The following is a 17,336-nucleotide window of genomic DNA, read 5'->3' as shown; positions in this document are numbered from 1 at the left end:
AGGAAAGGTACAAATTGGATTGCCCGTTTGGGTCTTATGTGTGCCATGAGGGGGATTGGTATTTCTGTATCTCCTGGAACTATGTCTACATAGGGAAACAATAGAACAAGAGTACATGTGCCTGCCTAGCCAGGGGGCAGACAGTGGTATACAGTCATCCCACATAAGAGTGGTGCTTCGGAGACTGGTGGGCAGTGGGCCTTACTGCCTTTTGGTAGAGAGGTTTTTTGTTGACATTGCTCCTTTGATAAGTTTCCTACTGGTACGTTTCCTGATGGCTGAAAACATATTGGAGCAGCCTGGTAGAGAGGGACACCTGAGAGTTTGGCTTTGGTGTTTAGGATTGAAGAGGCCTCCTTGAGCACAGCCTGAGAACTATTTATCGGGTATGCTATTATTTTGGGGGATTCAGTTCCAGCCTGCAAACATAGCCAACATCCCTGTACATAGTTTGTATTTTTAGTAGCCTTTAACAGATTGAGAGAGATATTGACAAGTTTAAGAAAGAGAGGAGGTTCTTTGACTGTTTTTGCCCTAACCAAATCAGGCAGCCAATCAGGTACATCAATCATCCTCTTCCAGCAATTCTTCCTATTGAATGTCCAGCCACCTGGGCATGGTGTGGGGGAAGCCAGGCCTGGGTTTCTCCTGATGGCCACCCAGTATCTATTGTTATTGTGCTCACAGGCCTGGGGGTCATTGTGGTAACAGTACCTTGGAGGGGTTTTGTTAAAAAATTTAAAACTCTTCCTAGGAGGAGTTTGGCTACAGTTTGTAGGACAGGGTGGTGAAGGCATTACCCTTGGGGTTAGGATGAGGATGAGGATCAGAAATCTAAGGTACATTTTCAGATATGTTCTCAGCTATGGGTGTAAGAGCAGAAACATGAGAGAGACGAATTTTTAAAGGGTCAGTGGGGTGGGGAGAGCAAGAGTAAAGGGGAGGTTCAGGAGGTGACTCTTGGAGTTCTTTTAGGGTGGTCCTGTCATCAGCAGGTGAGGCCTCTTGGTGATATGGCTTCAACCTAGAAATGTGAATCCAGGGTAAGGAGAGTTTGGCGGCAGTGGGGGTACAGAGAATGACAGGATAGGGGCCTTCCCATTTTGGGGAAAGAGGCCCTTTATCCTCTGGGGAATTATAATAGACTAAACTCCCAGGTGTTAAGGGAGGAGTGTTTGGAGAGGAGTCTGGGTCTGGAAGAAGCCAGTCCTGATATTTCTAGAGTTCAGAGTGGTGATGAAACAAGAGAGGTAAAGACAAATCTCGTGAGAGAGGTCCTTGTGAAATGACCAACCCAGGTGGTATAAGAGGTCTTCCATACATTATCTCAAAGGGAGACAGTAAAGATGGTTTCTTAGGGAGAGCTCTGATCCGAAGCAAAGTCAAAGGAAGGAGTTTGACCCAGTCTAAGTTTAATTCCATTGTCAATTTGGTAAGGACTTCCTTCAGAGTCCGATTTACCCTTTCCACTTTCCCTGAAGCCTGGGGGTGATATGGACAGTGGAAATGCCACTTGAAGGAGAGGGCTTGAGAGACCTTTTGTGTGATCCTAGAAATAAACTCAGGGCCATTGTCAGATTGTAGGGAAGTGGGCATACCAAACCTGGGGATGATGTCTGTCAGTAAGATTGAAGCTACAGTGGAAGCCTTTTTATTGGAAGTGTGAAATGCCTCAACCCAACCAGACAAAATGTCCACAAAGACAAGGAGGTATTTAGTGCGCCATACTGCAGGCATGTTGGTGAAATCTACCTGCCAGTCAGCAGCAGGAATATGTCCCCCCCACCCCCTGGGCTTGGTGGGAGGGAAACGGTTTATGCCTTAAAGAAGTATGAGGGTTGGTCCACTGACAGATCTGACAATTAGAGGCTATATTCTGTAGCATGGCTTTGTCAGAGGGGCGAGGGAGAAGAAGCTCTGTAAAAAGAGGGTCAAAGACTGAGAATTGGAATGGAATAGAGTGTGGAGGAACTCAAAAAGATTCTTGTTCTTACTGGAAGAAGTAGGGGCTTCAGATAGACAGTCTAATGTGGCCATTATATGTCCCCCAGGGGGGTCATAATTGGAAGTGGTAGCAGCCATCCATGCCGCCTGGTCAGCTTTGGTGTTGCCCTCAGTGATAAGAGAGCCGTTCTTCTGATGGGACCTACAATGGACAACTCCCAACTGGGTGGGTAAGTGGGAGACCTCTATCAAATTGGTTATAAGAGACAAATTAGTGATCGCATTACCTTTAGTGGTAAGTAGACCTCGCTCCTTCCATATTGCAGTATGGGATAATAGAATATGGAAGACATATTTTGAGTTAGTATAAAGGGTGAGGGATTTGCCTTGTGCTAGAAGGCAGGCGCGAGTGGCCGCTACAAGTTCAGCCTGCTGGTTGGTAGTTCCTGAAGGCAGAGCTTTGGCATCTATAATCTCAGTGGCTGAAACTATAGCATATCCAGAGTAATGAGTGCCATTCTACCTAAAGGAATTTCCTTCAGTGAACCAGATAAGGTCAGGCTTGGTGAGTGGTCCCTCAGAAATGGAAGAATGACAGAGGAGGAAATCATCCAAGGTGTCCAAGCAATTATGAACTGGTGTGTCAGGTGTGTGGGTCATTGGGAGCAGTGAGGCAGGGTTCAGTGCATGGCAGGGGAGGAACATAATATTAGGGTTTTCCAGAAAGGAAGTGAGGAGCAACAGGACTCTGGATGGAGGAAGGGTTTGAAGGCCCTTATAAGCTAAAAGATCCTTCAAATGACGTGGGGAGTAGATAGTTAAAGGGGCCCTGAATGTCAGCTTAGAGGCTTCTTTGTGTAAAATTTGTCCAGCAGCCAGAGCTCTTAAGCAAGGGGCCCACCCACAGATGGAAAGGTCTAATTGCTTGGACAAATATGCCACAGGTGCAAATGTAGGCCCATAGTTTTTACCCAAGACCCCAAGTGCTTGCCCCCCTTTTTCATGGACATGTAGATGAAATGGTCTTGAAAGATCGGGAGGGTGAAGGGTGGGTGCCTTTAAGAGGAGTTGCTGAAGTCTGCAGAAGTGGTAGCAGGGGGAGGAGGCAAGAGATTCACCAGGGGGTCCCTTTGCTAGGTCATACAGGGGTTTGGCTAGAAGAGAGTAATTTGGGATCCAGGCACTAAAATAACTAGCTAGTCCTAGGAATGATAGTATTTCGGCTTTTGTATGAGGCACCGGAAGATTAGAGAGGAGTTGCCTCCTATCCAGTGTTATTTCCTTTTCCCCTGGTGCAAGGCAAAAACCAAGGTAGGTGACAGTAGACTGGGAAACCTGGGCCTTGTGGGGAGACACCCTATATCCCTTATCCGCTAGGAAATTGAGAAGCTGGGCAGTGTGGGATTGAGAGTGTTCCCAAGAGAGACTACATAGAAGAAGGTCATAAACATATTGAAGGAGAGTAGAGTCAGGACAGGTGGGGTGGAAGGATGTGAGGTCCTGGGCAAGAACTTGGCCAAAGAGATGGGTACTATCCCTGAATCCCTGTGGGAGGACGGTCCAGGTAAGCTGACGAGAATGGCGAGTGCAAGGATCAGTCCACGTAAAAGCAAAGATATCCTGAGATTCTGAGGACAAGGGAATAGAAAAGAAGGCATCCTTTAAATCTAGGACTGAGAAGTGGGTAGTAGTAGCAGGGATCTGAGAGAGGAGGGTGTAGGGGTTGGGCACTAGCGGGTGGATGAGGACCACAGAGGAGTTGATGAGGCAAAGGTCTTGAACCAGTCTGTAGGACCAGCTAGGTTTCTTAACTTCCAGAATGGGGGTGTTGAAAGGAGAGTGTGTAGGCCTAAGATACCCCTTCCGTAATAAATCCTGGATGATGGGTTCTAATCCAAGGAGGGCTGTGGTTGAAAGTGGATATTGTGGTTGACTAATATATCTTGAAGTGTCACAAAAGACAATATGAATAGGACTGCATTTAGCCATAGAGGGTGTAGTTGTGTCCCAAACCTCAGGATTAACTGGTTTAGATAGTCGTGGGAGAGTGCATGATGGAGGTGTATCTGTCCCTAGGATCATCATGAGGAAATGAGAGGCAGGGGAGATGTAGGGTGATATGTGAATGGTGACCTTCAATAGTGAGAGTATGTCCCTTCCCAGAAGGGGAATGGGGCAATGGCTCATAACGAGAAAGGAGTGTGTGAAGGACAAAAGGGATCCCTGCATATAACATGATGGGGGGGGTTTCGAGGGAAAATCTATTTACCTCCTACCCCAACAATAGGAGTTTTTGAGGGTGTGGTAGGACCCCAATACTCCCTCAAGACTGAAAAAGTGGCACCAGTATCCAAGAGGAAGGTAATGAAGCATCCATCCACTAGGAAGGTGACCCTAGGCTCTTGCTTCTTGATGGTAATAGTCAGGAGGGAAGGCCCAGGGCTCCATCAATCCTCCTCTGGAGAGGCTGGGGTTGCAGGGTGGCTGACCAACCTCCCCTCCAGGTTGTTGGGCAGTCTGCCCCTCAGTGCCCCCTTTGGTGGCATTTTGGGCAGGGGGTGGAGGGTGTCCTTGGTGAAGGACAAGCCCTGGACCAATGTTCCTTCTTACCACACTTGAAGCAAGCTCCAGGAGGTGTCTTATTAGGACAGTGAGTGATGACCTTCTCTGAATGACCTGGGCCAACATTTGGAATTTGGCGTTTTCAGCCCACTGCTTATGGCGTTCGCTTTCGTCCTCTCTACCATGGAAAACTTTGAAAGCGACCGTGAGGATTTTGGTCTGAGGAGTAGCAGGGCCCTATTTAAGCTTCTTAAGCTTGGCTTTAATGTCAGGGTATCTTTGGGCCAGGAAATATGTCATTAAGACATGACGGCCGTCAGGGGTTTCTGGGTCGAGGTTTGTGTACTGTTGGAGGGACTTGGTTAGTCTATCCAGGAATTCTGAAGGTGTTTCTTCCTTCTTCTGAATGACCTCCTGCACCTTTTGAAAATTAATGATCTTGTGGGTGACCTTCTTCAGGCCCGCCAAGAGGCAGGATGCAAAAAGGTCATGAGGCTGTAAGTCTCCAGGGGTGTTGTAATCCCACAGAGGATCCTGCTCTGGGACAGCGTGTGGGCCCATGGGGTGGTTGGGATTGGTTCTATGATTTTCATTAGCATGGGCCTGGGCTAGTTCCCAGACCCATTGCCTTTCCTCAGGGAGAAGTGCATTGACTAGGAGCATGTAAATGTCGTGATGAGTGAGGCTATATGCTTGCAGGACCCATTGAAATTCCCAAATGTAAGTGGTGGGGTCAGTGGTGAATGAGCCTAACTTCCTCTCTAGCTGAGTAAGGTCTGACATAGAGAAGGGCACATGTACTCTGATAACACCCTCGGGACCAGCAACCTCACGAAGGGGTGCGATTGTCATGGGGGTGGGAAGGAGTCCCTTAGACCTGGTAACAGGAGGACTGAAAGAGGCAGTTGGTGATGGACAGGACGAAGAGGGAGGGGAAGGGGATATTTCTGTGGAGGAGGAGGTGGAGCGGGTGGACAAGGGTGGAGGGGAGGGGATGAAACGGAAGGCTGAGGATCCATGGAATCAGGTGGAGGAAGAGGAGGGGATGGCGGGAGAGAAGGGGAAGATGGGGCTGGGGGATAAGGTGGGGGTTCATCTGCCAGGTCAAATGAGGAAGAATCTGTGAAGTCAGGAGTAGAAGTAGGGGAAGGGAGGGGTTTTCAAGCAAGGAGGACTTGAGAGAGAGAACAGGAGGAGCAGATAGCAGGGTGCTGTGCGAGAAGGCTAAAACCTTCAACGCAGGGAATCTCCCTCCACTTTTTCAGATGCTGGCAATAGTTAAAAAGGTCTCGGAGGAGTTTTGGATCTAACGAGCCTTCTGAAGGCCAATGATTGCCATTATCCTGTGGATATGTAGGCCAATCTTGGGTACAGAATTTGATCAGAAATTTGGGTTTAATATCTGGTGTGAGAGAGAGTGTGGTCAGATTTTTTATTAGACATTTGAGGGGTGAGGTTTCAGGTATAGATGAGGAGGCACCCATGGTCACAGGGAGAGATGGAAGAGAAAGAGAGAGAGAGAGAGAGAGAGAGAGAGAGAGAGAGAGAGAGAGAGAGAGAGAGAATGAATAAGAGTAAGAGAGAGGGACAAAGAGAAAACCCAGGCTGGAATAGCTTTCTGGAAGCTCAGGGCAAATGGGGGATCAAGTGGGCATCCCCCAAATGACCGACCGTCGCGAGGAAATACAGAGGGCACTACTCTGTTGTCACCAGTGAAGTGCGATCTGTGAGACCCAAATTGGGCTGGGGCCATGGGCAACCTGACGTCAGGAATGTTTTTGACTGGAGTGAAAGAGTCAGGAATGAGAGGAACACAGCTCTGGCGGGACACAGCTCCAGCGGAGGAGGAAGAAACCGAAGAGCCTCTCGCCTAAACCCAGAAGCCTTATGCCCAAACGAGAAGCAGGTCTCCAGAGGGTCCACTGCGGCCAGTGAAGGTCTTAGTGGGGTGGGTTTCCTCCTCCCTACCGGACGTCAGGAGTGTGCTGGACAATCACGGTCACAGTTCTTGTTGCCCAAAGACAGTTAGTGAGCTGGGGAGGGGGAACTTACCTAAACCAGATCAGTGGTGAGTGCAGGGAGCCAGCATCTGAAAGAGCGGACTAGGGCGGAGTGTCTCTGTGGAGCTGGGCTGGGGGCTCTTGTTAGAATGAGCTCACCGGTGTCCCGGGTTTTGGCACCAGAATGAAAAAATTCCTCCATGCAAGACAATTCACCAGGGAGAGTTCCACTTTATTACAAAAGGCTGTGGGCTTATATAGATCTAAGGAGAGGTGGCAGGGCTTAGGTAAATGATGGGTCACTCATTTATTGGTAAGTTCTTCCAGATGTCAGTTCCGGGGCCCATGAAATTAGTTCTTATTGGGGCTAAGGTTTCCTGCCAGCAAGATTTGAAATTGGTGCCTGCGGGGGTTTTTGCGCCAGCAGGAAAGAGAGAGGCAGGAAGAGAAGCTCCTCAGGTGCCATGTTGGGGTTTTTTTGGGTGTAGCTGCCATTATACCTTTTCCCAACACTTCAGCCCTAATTCTGGAGACACCATTCTCATGGTCGGTATTTTAATTGTGGCAGGACTGGACATTTGGTGTGGGACTGCAAATCTCCACATAATAGGGAGAAACCTTTCCCAGTTTGCACCAGCGGCATCATGGGACAGAAAGCCACATGGCGAGGGGGAATGGGAACAAATATGGTGGCAGCCTGCCTCCCTTTCTGACCTCATTTCTGCCTCCTTTGGGGCAAAAAATAAAAACCCCCAAAACAGAAGACAGGGCCTACCCCTGGCCTGACAGTCAGGGCTCTACAGTATACATGGGAGGAGGAGTCAGAATCGCAGGCCTTGACATCACAGCCAACTATGGTGCATCATCACTATTACCAGACAGCTTCACCCAGATGGTACTATTATGACCATCCATGGTAATAAACTTAACACCTGAAATGGGACCACAGTGAGTTCCTATTAGAATCAGTGGGCCATTACCCCCAGGTACCATAGGTCTAATTTTGGGACAAAATAATTTTAAGGAAGGAATTCAAGTAATGCCAAGAGTTATTGATTAAATTTTAGAGATAAGCTAAGAGTCATTGTGAAATCAGAACATGCAATTCAGCTCTACAAAGGATGTGCTTGCACAATTAATACTTCTACCTTGCCATTCTGCGGACAATTTGCCTAAGACCTCAACTTCCAGGTTCCTGGACAGAGTGTACTCAATTAATGCAGCAGGAGTGTCCCCTACTGGAACTTAAAATCAATCATAAAAAATTTTGAGGTATCACAGATACTGGGGCAGATAAATCTGCTTTATTTCACTAATTTTGGCCCCAAAGCTGGCCTTTACATATTGCGCCTGCCAATTTGGAAGGCATCGAGCAGATTTTTCAACCTTCCCAGAGTGCCTAGTATCTTTGCTGGGAAGACCACGATGGTAATACTGGAATTTTCAAGCCTTATGTTTTGGACATGTTACTGGTAAATTTATGGGGCAGAGATATTTTAAACAGATTACGATTATTATTAGTAATTCCAAATTCTATCATGTCATTTGAGGGACTTAATCAAGGATCTTCTCCTAGGGAAACTGAGGGAAACTTACAGGGTGAGTACCTACCTATGACCCAATCTTCTCAACAGAGATTAATAAATGCATGCAGCCAAAATTTTTGGTAGGTTCCCTGAGCTTTTTTCCCTGACCGCCCCCCCCCCCCAAAAAAAAAAGAAGCTGAAAAAGTTAATTGGCTAACAGAAGAGCCAATATGTGTTAGTGGCCCCTAACATGGGAAAATCTTAAAATAACCCACATTTTAGTTGAGGAATAGCTTCAAGCTGGTCTTTTAGAGCCTACGCTCAACTCTTGGAACACACCTATCTATGTAATTAAGAAAAAATCTGGTAAGTGGAGATTATTACATGACCTTAATGCTATTAATCTGGTCATAGAGCCCATGGGAGTGTTACAATCTGGGCTTCCTTTTCCTACAGCTATTCCTTTAGATTATTATTTGATAGTAATAGATCTAAAAGATTGTTTTTTTTCTCTATAGCTTCGTACTCAGATGACTGTAAAAAAAAATTGCTTTTAGTATCCCAGCAATTAATTTTAAAGAACCAGTTAAAAGATATTGCTGGAAAGTGTTGCCTCAGGGAATTCATAATAGTCCTACCTTGTGTGGAAATTTTGATAGCACAGGCTATCATGCCTGTGAGGAAAAAATTCTCTGATGCATATATTATTCATTTTATGGATGACATACTTTTAGCTCATGCTTATTTAAATGCACTCTTAAAATTTTTTGCCATATTAGAGACTCCACTCACAGCAATGGGTTTATGCATTGCACCTCAAAAAGTTCAAAAGACATCTCCTTTTCACTATCTAGGTCATGTGAGTGAAGGACATACAATCTGTCCTCAAAACTTACAAATAAGAGTCAAGCTGTACACCTTTAATGATTTTCAAAAATTATTAGGAAATATTAATTGGCTGAGGCTATCTTTAAAGCTAATCGCTTCAGATCTAAGTCCTTTATTCCAGATGTTACAGGGAGATCCTTCTCCAACTTCTTCTCATTAGCACACAGCAGAAGTGAAAACAGCTTTGAAAAAAAGTTGAAATTGTTATTAAAAATGCTCAATTTGCTAGAATTAATCCACAAGAGCCTATATATTAATATTTCCAACTGCTCATGCTCCTTCAGGGGTGATATGGCAAACATTGGGAGTTTTTTTTTTTTTTTTTTTTTTTTTTTTTTTTAATTTTTTATTGTTGGCTGTTCAAAACATTACATCGTTCTTGATATATCATATTTCACAATTTGATTCAAGTGGGTTATGAGCTCCCATTTTTACCCCATATACAGATTGCAGAATCACGTCAGTTACATATCCATTGATTTACATATTGCCATACTAGTGTCTGTTGTATTCTGCTGTCTTTCCTATCCTCTACTATCCCCCCTCCCCTCCCCTCCCCTCCCCTCCCCTCTTCTCTCTCTGCCCCCTTTACTGACATTCGTTTGTCCCCCTTGTATTATTTTTCCCCTTCCCCTCACTTCCTCTTGTATGTACTTTTGTATACCTCTGAGGGTCTCCTTCCATTTCCATGCATTTTCCCTTCTCTCTCCCTTTCCCTCCCACCTCTCATCCCTGTTTAATGTTAATCTTCTTCTCATGCTCTTCGACCCTACTCTGTTCTTAGCTACTCTCCTTATATCAAAGAAGACATTAGACATTTGTTTTTTAGGGATTGGCTAGCTTCACTTAGCATAATCTGCTCTAATGCCATCCATTTCCCTGTAAATTCTATGATTTTGTCATTTTTTAATGCAGAGTAATACTCCATTGTGTATAAATGCCACATTTTTTTTATCCATTCATCCATTGAAGGGCATCTAGGTTGGTTCCACAGTCTAGCTATTGTGAATTGTGCTGCTATGAACATCGATGTAGCAGTGTCCCTGTAGCATGCTCTTTTTAGGTCTTTAGGGAATAGACCGAGAAGGGGAATAGCTGGGTCAAATGGTGGCTCCATTCCCAGCTTTCCAAGAAATCTCCATACTGCTTTCCAAATTGGCTGCACCAATTTGCAGTCCCACCAGCAATGTACAAGTGTACCCTTTTCCCCACATCCTCGCCAGCACTTGTTGTTGTTTGACTTCATAATGGCTGCCAATCTAACTGGAGTGAGATGGTATCTTAGGGTGGTTTTGATTTGCATTTCTCTGACTGCTAGAGATGGTGAGCATTTTTTCATGTACTTGTTGATTGACTGTATGTCCTCCTCTGAGAAGTGTCTGTTCAGGTCCTTGGCCCATTTGTTGATTGGGTTGTTTGTTCTCTTATTGTCTAATTTTTTGAGCTCTTTGTATACTCTGGATATTAGGGCTCTATCTGAGGTGTGAGGAGTAAAGATTTGTTCCCAGGATGTAGGCTCTCTATTTACCTCTCTTATTGTATCTTTTGCTGAGAAAAAACTTTTTAGTTTGAGTAAGTCCCATTTGTTGATTCTAGTTATTAACTTTTGTGCTATGGGTGTCCTATTGAGGAATTTGGAGCCCGACCCCACCGACTGTAGATCGTAGCCAACTTTCTCTTCTATCAGACGGCGCGTCTCTGATTTGATATCAAGCTCCTTGATCCATTTTGAATTAACTTTTGTGCATGGCGAGAGAAAGGGATTCAGTTTCATTTTGTTGCATATGGATTTCCAGTTTTCCCAGCACCATTTGTTGAAGATGCTATCCTTCCTCCATTGCATGCTTTTAGACCCTTTATCAAATATAAGATAGTTGTAGTTTTGTGGATTGGTTTCTGTGTCCTCTATTCTGTACCATTGGTCCACCCGCCTGTTTTGGTACCAGTACCATGCTGTTTTTGTTACTATTGCTCTGTAGTATAGTTTGAAGTCTGGTATCGCTATACCGCCTGATTCACACTTCCTGCTTAGCATTGTTTTTGCTATTCTGGGTCTTTTATTTTTCCATATGAATTTCATGATTGCTTTCTCTATTTCTACAAGAAATGCCGTTGGGATTTTGATTGGCATTGCATTAAACCTATAGAGAACTTTTGGTAATATCGCCATTTTGATGATGTTAGTTCTGCCTATCCATGAACAGGGTATATTTTTCCATCTTCTAAGATCTTCTTCTATTTCTCTCTTAAGGGTTCTGTAGTTTTCATTGTATAAGTCTTTCACCTCTTTTGTTAGGTTGATTCCATTGGGAGTTATTGAATGAATTCATTTAGCCCAGTCTTCTTTTCATAATTTTGTTGCTCAATTAGTGATAAAGGGCAGAACAAGACTTTTACAGCTAGTTGGATCAGAACCTAATATTAAAATCATTCCTTTTTCTGCTCAAAAGAATGTTTGGCTCTTTCAAACTTCTAATTTTTGGCAAGTGGCTTTTGATAATTTTCCTGGTCAGATAGAGAGTCATTATCCTCATGATAAAATTATTCAATTTGCATTGGTAATGCCATTCATATTTCCAAGGATTGTAAATGCACAACCAATAAATGGTGCACTAACATTATTCACTGATGGCTCAAGCTCAGGTAAAGCAGGTTTTTATAGTCATGCTCATACAAAGGTAATACAAACCTCATATGCTTCTGCCTAACGAGCAGAACTATATGCTCTCATTTGTGCTTTAAGTCACTTTGCAAATGAGTCCATCAATATTTATTCTGACAGCTTATATGCATTTGGAGTTACAAAATATTGAAACTTCAATTATTGGGTATACATCATCACAAAAGTTATTCAATTTATTTCATACTCTACAAAGGATGGTGCAAATGTGAAAGGACCCATGTTTTGTAGGTCACATGTGAGCCCACACTAATCTTCCAGGGCCTCTAACATCAGGTAATAAGATTGATAAATTGGATGCTGTTTGTCAACAAATGTCTTTGTATGACTTTACACAAGCTTCACACTCTTTACATCATCAAAATGCTTCTAGCTTACATAAAAATTTTAATATTACTAGAGAACAAGCTTGCCAAATTGTATGTCACTGCCCCCAGTGTGTTACACACACTCCATCTTTATCATCTGGGTAAATCCCCATGGATTAAAGCAAAATCAATTATGGCAAATGGATGTAACTCACATTCCTCAATTTGGTAAACAATGTTATGTACATGTATTTGTGAATACTTATTCTAGATTTTCTTTGCTACAGTCCATGCAAAAGAAAATACTCAACATGTTATTTCTCATTGTTTAGCTGTCTTTGCAGTATTAGGCTGTCCTTTACAGATTAAAACTGATAATGCACCACCGGCTTATGTAACCTCTTCTTTTCAACAATTTTGCCAAGAGTTTTGTATTGACCATAAAAGAGGTATGCCTTATAACCCTCAAGGTCAAGCCATTCTAGAATGAGCTCATTTATCTCTTAAGCTATAATTACAAATAAACTAAAAGGGGGAGATAGGACTAGGAATCCCCAAAATAACTTCATTAATTCTCTGTTCACTTTAAATTTTTAAAATTGTGACTCAGAAGGTCCTACTGCACCTGAGTGACACATGTCTTCCACAGCAACAGGCCCTTTAGGCCAAGTTTGGTGGAAGGACTTACAGACTGTTCAATGGAAAGGACCAGATGCAGTGATTATGTGGGGCAGTGGTTATGCTTGCATTTTCCCAGAAGGTGCTTTTTGTCCTATTTGGGTACCTGAACTTGCCATCAGCTATGGAGGATATAGAACCAAGATTCAAACAACTGAAGATTGACCCAGAGAAGCCTTCCCTCAAAAAGAGGAAATCTCCAAGGAAGAGAAGAATGATGGTCCCAAGAAACAGAATGAGAAAGCTACCTTCGTTGGAAGGACCTGAAGAAGTTGATGCTGCAGGCTGCACAAATGATTCCACAGCAAGGAAAAGTTAAATCTCCAACGATGATGCATGTTGCAATATTAGCTCTATTGAGCTGTCAGGGAAAAGGGAATTGGGGAGAAACTTATTGGACATATTTTCCAGATCCACCTCTAGTACACCCAGCAGTCTGAACTAGAGAATCTATTCCAGTATTTATTAATGACTCATATATGATGGGAGGATTTACAGACACTCCCAGTCTTGTGACTGGATTTAATTATTTTGGCTATAGTGCCCAATTATCTTTGTGCTGGCTGTCTAAAAGTGTCATTTGAGGAAATGACAGCAATTGGGAGACCTAGACCAAGCTAAATACCTTAGAGGCTACTGTCATAAATATTAGTAATGAACTTTTGGCTTTGAAATTCAAGGAAAGACTTACATGTCACGCTAGCTATAAGTATGTGTATGTTACTGCTGTCAAATACAATGCTTCCAGTGGGATTGGGAGAAAGTGAAAAACCATTTATTGGGTATTTGGCAAAAAAAATAATAATAACAGCATGGATCTTTTGGAGCTCCATCATATTTAAAATATATAAAAATTGATTTTTTTGATCCTACTTCTTTAGCTAGTCAAATACTTAAATAATTGAAGGACTTAAACCCTGGAAACATTCTTAAACATTCTACATGGTATATTCTTCTATTATTCTCTTTGCTACTAATTCTCTTGTATTGTAATTGTAGGATGGCGAGCCTTCAAAACAAGGATTCTGGGATTCAAAATAGTAACCCATCACCTGCTTTTTCAAAGAAAAAAGGGGGAATGTGTGGGGAGCCACTCTGAATAATTCATGTCTTTTGTCCCAGAGCAGAGAGGCTTTGACCATCACTACATCTCATACATCTCATAGTGACTTGAACATTGCCATAGTCCCGGAAGTTTGGGGATGCATCTTCAGATGTAGGTGTCGCCCTTGCAGCTGTGTCAACCCAGATGTGGTTTTTGCCTTTAAATATTCTAAAATTTTCAGGCTCAGGGCTGTTACTTGTAGATACAGTTATGGGACCTGTGGGGGAGCAGTCTGTGGCTGGCTGGCTAAATAAAGACTCTTCAATTTGGATAGAACTGGGACTTGGTGTGTTTTCCGAGCAAACTGCCCCATAACACTCACCAGCATGTTTTATTCTTAAAATTTTGATTAGAATGATATGGAATCTCAATGTAGGTTTATTGGTACCTAATAATTATACAGAACCACAGGTTTCATTGTGGCATGATTATACGTGCACAAAACATACTTTGATCTAGATTTGTTATTTACATGTGTTTTGTTTTCAGTCATCACATCTAATTGTTAATCTCAGATGGGGAGCCACAGGTTCAGAGAAGGAAAGTAACTTGCTCAAGGGCCACAGCTAAATTTGTGAGTTAATGTGAATTGAAGATAGCAAAATAATTAATCTGTATTGTAGGAGAAATCTGTGAAATTTTGCCTTGATGGAAAATGAATTAGGCTGATAATATATAATTCATGAAGGAAGGCATTTCTAATAAATTATTTTCAACTGCACCACGTTCCTAAGTGTCTTAAGTTAAAACACAACATTGTAAAGCCTAGCTTTACCCACCCATGTTTAATTTACATCAGATATATTCAAACTACTTTCTTGGTTTTATATATATATATAAATTATATTCAAACTAATATATGTATATATATCCTAATAACATACATGTATATAATTATACACAAATGTATATATTCCACATATGCATACAAACATGTACATATTAGTCCATATACATATTTATATTATGTAATATACTCTGTATATATCTAATAAAAAAAATCTAAAAATCCAGGGACAAATATATAATGCATGTCATATGATAATATACATATGCTATACATATGTACACACCTATTTTGGCACATACCTATAATATCTATATCATATATATATATATATATATATATATATATATATATATATTAATCCATAGATTTTTAATTATTTATCCTCATTTATAAACTGATTATCAGCATAAGACAGAATTTCCCCCTAAGTTTAGCCATCTTGCCCCCAAATCTGTTATGTGCTAGAACAGAATAGGAGATGCCTTTGATTTTTCAGAATTAGATAACTCAATGTATTTGACACATTCAGATGTATTTCATTCCCAGTTATCTTTATTTTTATGTGGTGCTAAGGATCAAACCCAGTTCCTCACACATGTGAGGCAGGTGCTTTACCACTGAGCTACAGCCCTAGCCCCCCAGTTCTTTTGATAACAAATAATTCACTAGGAGAATCCCTGAAGGATCTATGGTAGAAGACTGAATCTTGCAAACCACTCTGAGAAAGAATTATTTCATAGGGTTGGGCACTGAAGTGGATGCCTATAATCCCAGTGACTTGGGAGGCTGAGACAGGTAGATCACAACTTTGAGGCCAGCCTCAGCAACTTGGTGAGACTGTCTAAAAATTGAAGGATTGTGAGTGTAGCTCAGAAGTGAAGCACCATTGGGTTCAATCACAAGTACAAAAATTCTTTCATAGGTCACTTATGTCTTTAATTTGAACACAAATATTCTATTATTATACTAATTATTATACCACTATTTTATACTAATATTGGTATGTGAACATTCTTTTAAGTTTTATAATGATGAAGGAGTCTTAAGCCCCAACTAACCTAACATATATACTTGAAATTTGAGAAAACAGAACAGATTTATATATTTAAGTCTTCTAAGTAGAAATGGTATAGAAATTTCTATTAAAATTTCTTTGTATTTCCAGTGTCATACTGTCAACACATGCAATGTTTGGCATGTAATATTAACTAAAATTTAACATCTGAGTATTCTGATGCTCAATTGTTTTTATAGTATATATCTCCTACTCAAATATATTTGAACCTTCACAAAAACAACAATTAGGCATCTTAAATTTATGTCAGTTCACCAATTTGCTTATTTACATGAAGTGGGTTTCATATGTTTGGATTCAGTGATAGTAAAAGTGAATTTTCTACTTTTTTGGGACTTGTTTTCATACATAGCTATTTGAATAACAAGTGATGTCAATGGAGGGAGGATTCAGGAATATTGTGCTTTCTTTATAGTTTCATTGCTAAAAAAGTAGTTCTTATGATAACCATTTAAGAATTCAACCACATAAATGATTTTTTCATACTGCCTTCCACATCATAGACATTTCATACATATTTGTTTAGTCATTTATAAACTCACCTTTACTTTGTGAGGAAGTTTACTTTTTGTTTTATGTTGGTTTTTAACCTCTGGCTTTGCCATATTTTTTTTTTTTTGAAATGGATTTAATTTTCCAAATTCAGAACTTGGCACATGAGCAGAACTTTAAAGGTTCTCTATCTACTTCATGAATGTCTCCATCTTCTCTAAATCAGACATACCAATTACTTTCAGGAAGAATCTTTACACTTATGATTAGTGATAATTAATTTAACATTCAGTGGTAGGTAGTTTATGGGAAGATGCTCTCTAATTATATTATGTAATATTTCTTCCAAAAAGATGAAGAGCTGGAACCTTTGCTTTGTATGTATTGCTCTTCATCTTATTTGCTACTACAGCAAGTAGGAATCCCAAAACTAATTCTATTTGATTTGCTTTGGCTAACCTTAGGAGCTCCTCTGCCTTCAAGTGAGTTTGGCACCTCAGCATTGTTTCATTTTGGAAAGTTTGCCCACCCTCTTTACACTTAAGAGGTCTCCTTTACCATTTGTTTTGGATAATTTTAGTCTATGTGAAAGAAGAGATAAAGATAGTGAAGCCGTTTATAAGCTCTAGAAGTCTGGTGGAAGTTTTACTTTATTTTTGATCTTTAGATATAGGATCATATCCATGATCAAACAGTTTGAATTTTCCTATTCATATCTCTTTGATTTCCTTTTCTTGCCTGACTGCTCTGGCTAAGTTTTGAGGACTATGTTAAATAGTAGTGGTGAGAATCAACAAACTCATCTTGTTCCTCAAGTTAGAGGAAATATTTTTAGTTTTTTTTCTATTTAGTATGAAGATGCATTTGGGTTTGTCCTAAAGGGACTTTAACAATTTTGAGGTAAGTTCCTTCAATCTCTAGCTTCTACAGTGCTTTTAACATGAATAGGTGTTGGATTTGGTCAAAGGCCTTTTCTGCATCTATTGATATGATCATGTGATTTTTGTCTTCACTACTGTTTAGTGTTATTACATTTATTGATTTGCATATATTGAACTGTTGAACCAATGTTGCACTTCTGGAATGAAGCCCACTGCATGATATATTATTTTGATGTATTTTTAAATGTAGTTTGCTAATATATTAACAATTTTTGCATCTATGTCCACTAGGGATATTGGTCTGTAGTTTTCTGGATGCATCTTTGTCTGGTTTTGGTAACAGTGCTATGCTAACTACCTTCATTAAAAAGTATTTGGGAATGTTCCCTCCATTTAAATTTCATAGA

Source organism: Marmota flaviventris, chromosome 6 (assembly GCF_047511675.1).
Source record: "Marmota flaviventris isolate mMarFla1 chromosome 6, mMarFla1.hap1, whole genome shotgun sequence".
Lineage (NCBI taxonomy): Eukaryota > Metazoa > Chordata > Mammalia > Rodentia > Sciuridae > Marmota > Marmota flaviventris.
The sequence above is the reverse complement of the archived record's forward strand: the minus strand, read 5'-3'. Positions refer to the sequence as shown.